Consider the following 10,351-nt stretch of genomic DNA (forward strand, 5'->3'; position numbering starts at 1 on the left):
GGAGCCTGGTAACCTCAGGATCATGACTGGGTCCCCAAGAGCGACAAGGAATCAGCCTGGCTGATGGAGACCAACAGTTAAAGCAGATCCCATTTCCCTCGAGCAGCATTAACTGCCAAGATGGGTGTGTGTGTGCACCCAAAAGACACTGCAAGGGGGTCCCCTATTCCTCAATGTCAGAGCAGCTCTCCTAGCTCTACTGTTGGAGAAGGATCAGGTTCTGTGGGGCCTGGTGCTGGTGCAACTGGGGGGCTTATATGAGTAAATGAATACAGGATAGTGGACAGAAAGCTGTTAGAGCCTTTCCCAGGGCCTTGGAAGGGCCACCAAAGGGAGAAGCCTTGGGATTCAGGCCGTATGGGCTTCACTATAAATGTGTGTGTCAGTGAGAGAGAGAGAGAGTGTGTGTGTGTATTGTGTGTGTGTACAAAGCTGGCCTCTTCCCACCTGAGCCTTCTTTGGTTTGAAGTCCCAGGTGCAATGTGAGATAAGTAACCTTTATTAGGTGGCCTAGTGGTAAAGAACCCGCTTGCCAGTGCAGGAGATGCAAGAGATGCAGATTCGATCCCCGGGTCTGGAAGATCCCCTGGAAGAGGAAATGGCAATCCACTCCAGTATTCTTGTCCGGGAAATCCCATGGACAGAGGAGCCCAGCTGGCTACAATCCATGGGATCGCAAACAGCTGGACACAACTGAGCACAGAACAGCCCCCCTCCTGCTCCAGCTCCTGCTTCCAGCCCCCCATCAAGAACTACTCTCTGCCAACCACCTCCCAGAATTTTGTGATACAGAATCAGAAGGCCAGGACTAAAAGGCAGGAGGGGAGAGGGGAAGACCTGCCCAGAGAAGCCGAGTTTGTCCACGTGAAAATGACATAGATTCATTGGAAGGAAGGGAGATGGAAACTCAACAGGCAGCAAGTCTGAAAGAGCCCAGAGCTTGTAGAAGGTGAGGCTCCTCGGGCAGTTATGGTCTTGACCTGTCACGTTGCTGGTGGTAAACTGGATCCTCTAATGTTCTCAGAGAGACACAGGTAACTGGCCAAATGCCTTTTTATTGACTGTTGGTTGTAGCAACCACGTGTGACTAGGGTATCAGTCAGGTAACACAGGGCCCGGATTTTAATAGGCTTATGCTTGAGTCCGGGCTTCCCAGGTGGTCTAGTGGTGAAGAACCCGCCTGCCAATGCAGGAAACAAAAGAGACATGGGTAGATCCCTGGGTCAAGAAGATCCCCTGGAGGAGGGCATGGCAACCCACTCCAGTATTCTTGCCTGGAGAATCCCATGGACAGAGGAGCCTGAAAAACTACACAGTCCATGGGGTCACAAAGAGTCGGACACGACTGAAGTAACTTAGCACGCATAACGTACGCTTGAGTCGAGGAAGGGATTCTCCTGCCCAGGTATGTGCATGCATCCGTGTGTGCGTGTGTGTGTACACATGTGTCTGTACGTGTGTGTCTGTGTACACGTGGGAAGTGAGGTGCCAACCTCCTGCTTGATAAGTCACAGAGCGCCACCCGCATATTTTCCCATTTATGGTGTTGAGACATTAGTCAAGCCTGGAAGTAAAAGGAAAATATTCACTGCGTGTTCTTTCAGAATCCTACTAGAACAATACCAAACGTGCCTGGATAAAAATGGTCTGACTTTGTGATGTGTAACTTGTTATTTACTATTGATTACAGTCCAGACTAATGGTAAAGTGAAATGTTAGCTTGTAGAGACTGGTAAGTTACACGGACTGTTTGTCCAGAAGAGATGGAAATGATTAATGGCTAATAGAAAAGATTACCTCAGAGTTCACAATTATTTCCTTTGCCATGTAGGATACAAAACCTGAACCAGTGTTGGATCTCACTTGTATCCTACTCTTGCATCCTTTTAAATCGACTTTGCCATCCTGCTATTTCCCTCATTAACAAATATTAATATAATAATTGTGACATCAACTCACTGTGTGCCTGCCTGAGAATTATGTTTTTAATTGTTTTGAATATTATACTTTGACATTAGTCCCCTTTCTCTAGTCCCTCCGGCTGTAAACTTATGTTATACCCCACAGATTATTCTAAATGAGAAGCCCAAACTTAAGGCATATGAATATCATTGTGGAAACTTCATTCTGTCTCTTTTTTAATATTTAGGTGTTTTTCAGAATCCAAACTCCAGTTTCAATTGTGATTCAAATAACTCCTATGCTCCACCAGGCTCAGCCTCTACTAGTCAAAGAAACTTGGCTAAATAATCAAGAGGAAACAAAATGCAATTCAAATTCTCACTTGCATTTTCAAAGGATATTGAGGGGATCCAGGTCACAGCCCACAAGACACTTCTGAAAAATGCCTTTTGCCTCCTGCTTGGCTCTCACACTCAGCAAATTACTTCTGAGCCCCTCATTCAGCACAGCCTCCATGTTCATTCCCTGCACTAAGTCTCCTGAACAGACTCCTCGATGATACATACTAGGAATGCTTTTGATTGCAAGTAATAGAAAATCCAATAGATCTTATGGTTTAAATCATAAGTATAGTGTATGCTCACTTAATCGGATGCCCAGAAATACCTGGTCACAGGGCAGGTTCAGACATTCAATAGTATCGTCATCCGGGTTTTGTCTATCCTTACACCCAATGAAATTTTGCCCTCATGCTTGTTGCCTCATGGTCGCAAGATAGCTACCACAACTCCAAACATCATACCCTCATACGCAAAATGTTCAGCAGGAAGAATAAAGTAGGAACTAAAGACTTTGGACCCAAATGATTCTTTTTATTCAGGAAGAAAATTCTTTCCAAGCATAATCCAGAAGACTTTTTCCTTTCTTCTCATTGTTTGAAACAGTCACATGGCCACTCCTAGTTATCAGGGAGATTTGGAGAAACGCATTTGGCAAAGTAGAAAGGAATCATCATGACTGGCTTAGATCAATCACAACTCATTCCCTGGGGTTGGAAACATCACAAGCCCATGCAGGTGGGGTTCTGTTAGCCTTGGAGGCAGGAGGGGAAGCAGGATGCTATTGGCTGTTGGAGAAGTGACTCACACTGTTGGTCACACTCTTTATTTTGAAATTGGGGAAGCAACCCTAAGACAAGTGACGAACTTACATACACCAAGCAACCACAGCATCTCACAGGGTACATCATTCTGGAAGAACTGCCATCCTTGGCACTCAGCTTTCTTACCTGCTGAACCACTGGTGCCTTGCAGCAGCCCAGCTCAGGTTTGCAGCCCCAGAAAGTCCTCAGCAATTTGAACATCAGACGTGGGACTCTTCCAGATGCGTCACCTCCAGCCACCCAGGTGCAACCAGGCAGGAACTAGGACAGGTCTCTACTGGACCAAGCAGCCACCACACCTGGAGCCCTCAGTCTGTACCCAGCCTCAGTTCAAGCACCACAAATTGATCTACTTCTAAAAATGCACCGAGTAGACACCATTGTTTTCTGTCTTATGCATGAAGGGTGAAAAAGATCAAAGTTATGTGACATGGTCAAGGGCAGCTAGTAAGTAGGTATTGAGTTGAGATTTGGCCCAGCTCTATGACTTCAAATCTGGTTGGTTTTTAAAAAAAAATCCTTAATACCCTCTTCATTCTCTTAGCAGAGGAGGAGGTGGAGAGAAAGCAGACTGCTGGACCACTGGGGCTGCTGGGGCTGGGCCAGGCTTTGATGTTCAGACCCTTCTGGAACCTTGCCCCATGGCATCTGGGGCCCATGTCTCACACCTCTATCTCCTGGAGACACTGTGGAGGCCCCAGCTCCACAACTCCCTTTGTCACAGGCTGTCACTCACACCTCCTGTTTTTTGAAAGTTCTGGAATCCATTCCATCGCCACCTAATTCAGAGGGCTCCAAGGCATGTGGCCAGTTGGGCCATCAGAGCCGGAATGATCTCAGAAGTAGCCCTTGTCTTCCAGGGCTGGCAGTGATGGAAGAGCAGGATGAACCACCAATGGGATTTCAACATTAGGAAGGGAAGGAAAATGTCAAGGTCACTCTGACATTGGCCATTGAGGGACTATATTTAGAGGCAGCCCTGTCACTGTCAGGGCAGGCAAAATGCACTAGGGACCCGGCTGGCCTCTGGCTCTGCCTGGAGCAGAGAGGCTGCCCTGGCCAAGCTGCATTTCCCTCAGCTCCAGCAGTCTAGGAAACAGGGCTGTGGGTCAATGAAGATGCTAGCTCTGGAGATCTGGGTTTGAAGCCCTGTACCCCCCACCCTCCTACTTTACTGACTAGGCGACCTTGCACAACTCATCCCGGCACTCCAAGCTCATTTTCAGTCGATGGCAGTAGCATGTCTCAGTGGGAAGCTGCACACTGGAAAGCATTAATATACAAGAAAAGCCCCTGTCCTACTGCGCATGCAATTAAAACACTGGCCTCCATGACAACTGTGCCTAAATACTTCTTGTGGCTAATCTTAGGTTCAGTAAGCCATGCAGTCAATGATCCAAAACTTTTCCCCACACTGTCCGACTTTCCTTTTAGTGCCCTGAATCCTTTAGGTACTAATGTGTAGGCTGGTGTTTGTCTCCCATGGGAGATGTTCTGGACATGATGGGTGGATCAAACTCATATTCTGGAATCCTGCAGAATTCTCCAGCATTTTCCAAAGCCCCTAGGATTATCAAGGATGTTCAAGGACCTTCAGGGATTTTCCAGAACCCTCAAGAAGCTTCCAGAAATCCCTAGGTGCTTCCAGAATCCCCGAGGCTCTTCTGGAACCACCAAGAATCTGCTAGGATTTTCCAGAACTTCTGAAAACACACGGGTGCATTCCAGAACTCCCAAGAACCTTTGAGAAGCCCCTGAAATCTTCCAGGAATGTCCAGAATCCCCAAGAATTGTTCAGAATTTTTTAGACTCTTCTAGAATATTCTATGATTTTCTAGGGTGTTCCAGGACCTTATAGAATCCTCTAGGATCTTCCAGAACCCCTGACATTTGCTCTGTACCCTCTAGTCCTGACTTATCCTGTCCCTCATCTGTGGCTGAGCACATAACTTGCTGACCAGTGACTTGGGGGTTTTGTACAAGATGTTAATACAGGTGTTAGCATGCTGGAGAGAAATTCTCAGAAGCAGGAATAGTCTTCTACTGCTAGTCTGGCGATGAGGTGTCCTGTGTGACAGCAAATACATGGGCCTACTGAAGTTTAAATAATGTTTAAAGTTCTGTTCTTTAGTCACATCAGCTGTGTTTCCAGTGGTTGGCAGTTACACATGACAAGTGGTGTCAGATGGGGTAGATGTAAAGCGCATTTCCATCATTGTACAAAGTTCTAATGGACAGCACTGGCCTTGAGGAGAGCCCTGTGTTTTAATTATTTTTTTCTAGATTTTATTGGTGTTTTTGATAACAAATGTAACAATTGTTTGTCGTAACCATGTGGAAAATACAGAAAACAGCAGAGCAGAGAGGGACCCAGCTGAGACCCTCAGTTGAATCACTGAAGGACTGAAACCTCAAGGGACATCAGTGTCCTCATGATGTGCCTAGATTCTGTCCCTCAGCCAGAGTGTCACCGAGGGGCAGAGGAATCAAGGGAGAGAAGAGCACAGTTGAAACCTTCCCCATGACTAGATGGTCTGTGCCAGGGGCTTGGTCCTGGTGGGAAGGACCATTAGCTGGTCAAGATCCCAGACTGTAAAATGGAGCCCAGATGTTGCTCAAAAGAAGAATGGGGGTGCCAGGAACCTCTCACAAAAGTATTGGAAAAGCTGAAAAGCCAAACACAAGGGCATGAGCACAACACAAAGATGAGCATCTGCAGGATATCTTCACTGCCCAGCTCCACCCCCCGGCTAGAGGGCCTCGGGTGGAGAGGCTGTGCCCCGTTCTGGAAGAAGCCCAGCGGAAACTTCCCAGGATAGCGGGACCCACAGAGGAGCCTCCTCTACTGCCTGAGATGCCTTCTGAGAGGGGAAGCCCTCCTGAGGGCCTCTTCCTCCCCCATCCCCTCTCCAGGCCTCCTACTGGCCCCATGAAGAGGGCAGCCAGTGGGCAGGGCAGCCTGGGAAATGTGGTCTCAGGGGAAAGGCAAGGGTGGACGTGGCAGCTGTTACTGATGCCCTAGGCCAGGGACTGAAGGGAGCCCCCCCAAATCCCTCTACTGAAGCCCTAACACCAATGTAACTGAATCTGGAAGTAATTAAGAGCTTCCCAGGTATCTCAGTGGTGAAGAATCTGCCTGCCAGTGCAAGAGATGCAAGACATATGGGTTCGATCCCGGGGTCAGGAAGATCCCCTGGAGGAGGAAATGGAAACCCACTTCAGTGTTCTTGCCTGGAGAAGCCCATGGACGGAGGAGCCTGGTGGGCTGTAGTCCATGGGGTTGCAAAGAGTCAGACCTGACACACACACACACACACACACAAGTTAAATGAGGGTACAGGAGTGGCCTTTTAAGAGGGGGGCAGGGAGAGAGTAGAGGGCAGGTGGAAAGAGACAGAAACATCTTCCACCTCTCCCACTTGTAAGGCAGGAGGGCATTCTCAGTGGAGCCCACCATGTGGGCACTCATATTGACCTCAAATTCCCAACCTCCAGAACTGCAGGGAAATATATTTCACTGTTTAGGGCCACCAGTCCATGGGATTTTGTTTCAGCAGCCTGAGATGAGACATCCTGCAATTTGGAAATCCATCTCCACAAACTAAGTGCTAGGGCAGATCATGTCCTTCCCCCAAAATGTCCACCCCAAGCCCCTAGAACCTGACGTGGCAAAAGGGGCTTTGCAGATGTGATGGACTTTAATCTCTTGAGATGGGAGATGACCCTGGACTCAGGAGTGGGACCTGATATAATCACGAGGGTCCTTTCATAAGAGAGAAAGGGAGGTGGCGGTGAGTGTCAGGTGGTGGGGGAGAGGTGATGATGGAGGCAGAGGCTGGAGGGACGCAGTTGACAGTTTTGAAGATGGAGGAAGGGGCCACCACCCAAGGAAGGCAGCAGTTTCTAGAAGCTGGAAGGGCCAGGAAACAGTCCCCTTTCAGACTTCTGACCTTCAGAACAACACGAGAATAAACTTGTGCTGTTGCAAGCTACTAACTTTGTGGTGATATACTACAACAAGAGGGAACTCGGAGTCTGGCACAAAGTCTGTGAACCACGGAGGCGGGCAGGAAGTGGCCAAGATGACAGACTTGAAGATCCTGCATCCTGGATTTCAAGTCCTGGCTCCCCCACTTACTAGCTGTGTGTCCTTGAGAAAGCCACCCACCCTCTCTGAGGCTCAGCTTTTCTGTTAGGAACATGGAGGAGAATGATCACACCTTCCTTGCCTGCTGCTGAAAGGTCAGTCTTTCTCTCCTTGATTGTCAGTCACTGCCAAGCAGAGTTCCAGGCACCAGGGAGCTTGACATTTCAGAAACCAAGATCCTGAACGCTGAGCCCAAACTCGGGCGACTTTAGTAATTGTATGTCATTTCAGCACCGTACCAGATATACAAGAGGTGCTCAAGCAGTGCAGCCCAAAACGTCCACAATGAAGAAATCATAGAGGAGTCACCATCTTGCAAAGTCAAAGTGAGCAGGTACAGGCTGGAACTAGACTCCAGGTTTCCGACCCCAGACCCCAAGGGAACGGAGTTGGAGAACGGGCTTCTCTCATAGTCTGAAGCTGTTGAAACTTCAGGCTCTGGGGTTTGGAGTTTATCTCACTGAAGGCTTGGGAGACCAAGTGAGATGAATAGTTTCCTTTCAAGGCACTTGAAGGACTTTATGTGGGCTTCTCTGGAGGCTCAGTGGTAAAGAATCTGCCTGCCAATGCAGGAGACACAGGTTTGATCCCTGGTCTGAGAAGATCCCACATACTGGGGAGCCTGTGCTCTAGAGCCCGGGAACCAGAACTACTGAGCCCAAGTGCCCTAGAGCCTGTGCTCCACAGCAAGAGAAGCCACCGTAATGAGAAGCAGATGCACTGCAACTAGAGAGTAGGTCCTGCTTGCTCTAACTAGAAAAAAAAAAAAAACAACTCTTGCAACAATGAAGACCCAGTGCAGCCAAAAATAAATAAGTAAAAAAAATTTTTTTTTTTTTTTTTTAAAAAGGACTTTGCATGAAACCTCCCTAAAGTGCTAGCCCTGCCTGGGGGCTATGTGGTGGCAAGTCCCAGGGGCCCGGCTGAGAGCCTTGTTCCCTGACAAGTCCTGAAGTTCCCAGGAGATGGCCTTCCTGCCTTGTCCTCCCCCACCACACAGGGGTCACAGGGTCTCAGAGCTCTTGGGAAATTCCTGGAAAGTCCCCAAGAACAGGAGCAGAATTGCTTATCCAAGGCTCCCATGGGCATGGCTCCTGGAGACGAGGAGGCAGGAAGCCGGGAGCCTGGGGTCCTCTCAGGATCGGGGCATGGGACCTGTGGGGGGGCGGGCATGGGCCACCAGCCAAATTTGCTCTGTCCAGTCCACTTTTTAAAATCAGAATAAGTTCACACTCACCCCCAGGCTTTAGCTTCTTTTGAAATCAGAGTGGGGTTGATACGGGATCTGGCAACACCGGGCCTTTGACCCTAAGGGTCCCCAGTTTACTACAGCCCCGGGCACCCTGGGCCTCCTCTGCCCCGTGTGTGACCTCTGGCCCTTGCTCTCAGGCTGCGGTTCTCAGTCACCGGGGTTTTGCCCTCAGCAGGTGTTTGGCAACATCTACAGACGTTCGGGGGTCACGGAAGGGGCAGAGGCTGCTCCTGGCATCAAGCGGGGCTGCCCCCACAGCACAGAGCGACCCACCCTGTGTCGAGGAGGCTACAGTGAACCTGCGGGAAGGAGGTGGGTCTTGGTTTGCTTTTCCCAAAGCAGAGCTGGAGGCAAGACTTGGGTGCAGGCAGTTTTTGAAGGTGATTGCATGAGGCAGGCATGGAAAGGGGATCCCGAGGCAAGAGACAGGAAAAGACAGTAAACAGGGACCTCCTGAGCTAGGGATCTCTGGGGCACCTCATGGATGTCCTCAGAGCCAAGCATGGATGCGGGGACAGAGAGGATGGGACGCTGACCTCTGATTCCTGCCCCTCAGTGAGGGTGGGCTCCTTGGACTGCTTGTGCCAGGACATCTGCTTAACTTGAACTGGGAGTCTGGCCGTGGGTGGACTTGACCCCTGATCCCCCTCCCCAGCCACATGGCTTTGCCCCCCAGGGAGCTCTCCCCACTCTGACGCACAGATCTTCTGCTTAGATGGGCCCGAGTCAGAGACGGGCAGGTTCAACTTCAGCTCTGCTCTCTGTGAACCAGCAGCTCACCTGGCCTCTGCCCTGACAAATTCTAATTCAAAAGTCAAAGTTTCTTTAATTTTCCAGTCAAGAAAATGTGGTGCAAAAAAACCCATCCCAGCACCAGCCTCCAGGATTGGTGGAATAGAGAGGCACATGGCCCGGGGAACTTGCCCAGATCCTAACTTACTGGCAAAATATGGCCTATGCTGGAGTTGAATCTCAGCAGGTAAAGAGCACGCAGCTTCATCAAGTGTCTCTTAGACACAAATGAAGGAAACTCTGGTCAGACTCTGGCTGACTGGTGACATTCTCTCATCTTTCCCAAGTCTCCTCAGCCCCTCTCTTTGCAGGAAGGAGGTTGGAGACCTTACTTCTCAACTCAAAAGGGGCCTCATCCCCCTAATGTTGGTGATGCTTTTTCTTGCCAAGGGACCAGAAACTCATTTCTGTGCCCCACCCTTGGGCAGTGCTCCAGTATCCACTCCAGGGAAATAGAAGGAGGAGGCCCCGCAGCCTGCCAAGGCCGGACTGTTCTTCACTTGGAAATATCATCCCAGCCCTGCTCCCACAGCCCCCTCCTTCCACAGCCCCCTCCTTCCTCCACCCCACAAGGCTATTCGTGAAAGAATTAAAAATGAGCCCAGCACTAAGGCGATCTGAGTAATAAATGTGTTGGGACAACCAGACAGCCATTTGGAAAGAAGATAAAATTAATCCATTTCTCATCCCAAACACAAGAATAACTCCACATGGATCAGTGATCTACATATAAAAATGAAACTACATGGGCACTGGAAGGAAATGTGAGTGAATTCCTCTAAGCTGGGTGAAAGGGAAGACCTTCTAACTATCGTGAAAAAAAATCAGCACTGATACATAATTTGATACATACAAGTTAAAAATGATTGCATAGGTTAAAACACCATATGCAAAGTCAAAGGACAAATGGTAATTTGGGGGAAAATATCTAACATCTGAGACAAAATGTGAATACTGCTTAAAAGGCACCGAGCATTTAAAAATTGAAGAAAACAAACCAAAAAATACTATCGGAAGATGACCAAAGGTCATAAACAGACAATTCACAAAAAGATATAAAATGGCCCTTAAAAATGTGAAACATGCCAAATAAAGA

The 10,351-nt window shown here is 48.8% G+C and overlaps 1 long non-coding RNA gene across 1 annotated transcript; it reads left to right on the forward strand.

Moving 5' to 3' along the window:
- The first annotated feature begins 8,478 nt into the window (after window positions 1–8,478).
- On the forward strand, window positions 8,479–9,852 carry LOC139186397 (uncharacterized). The gene is made up of 3 exons (XR_011569940.1): window positions 8,479–8,775; window positions 9,301–9,442; window positions 9,567–9,852. It is a non-coding gene; the product is annotated as an uncharacterized lncRNA (long non-coding RNA).
- The last annotated feature ends 499 nt before the right edge of the window (window positions 9,853–10,351 follow it).

The sequence above is a fragment of the Bos indicus genome, chromosome 13 (genome assembly GCF_029378745.1).
Source record: "Bos indicus isolate NIAB-ARS_2022 breed Sahiwal x Tharparkar chromosome 13, NIAB-ARS_B.indTharparkar_mat_pri_1.0, whole genome shotgun sequence".
In the NCBI taxonomy this organism is placed as follows: Eukaryota; Metazoa; Chordata; class Mammalia; order Artiodactyla; family Bovidae; genus Bos; species Bos indicus.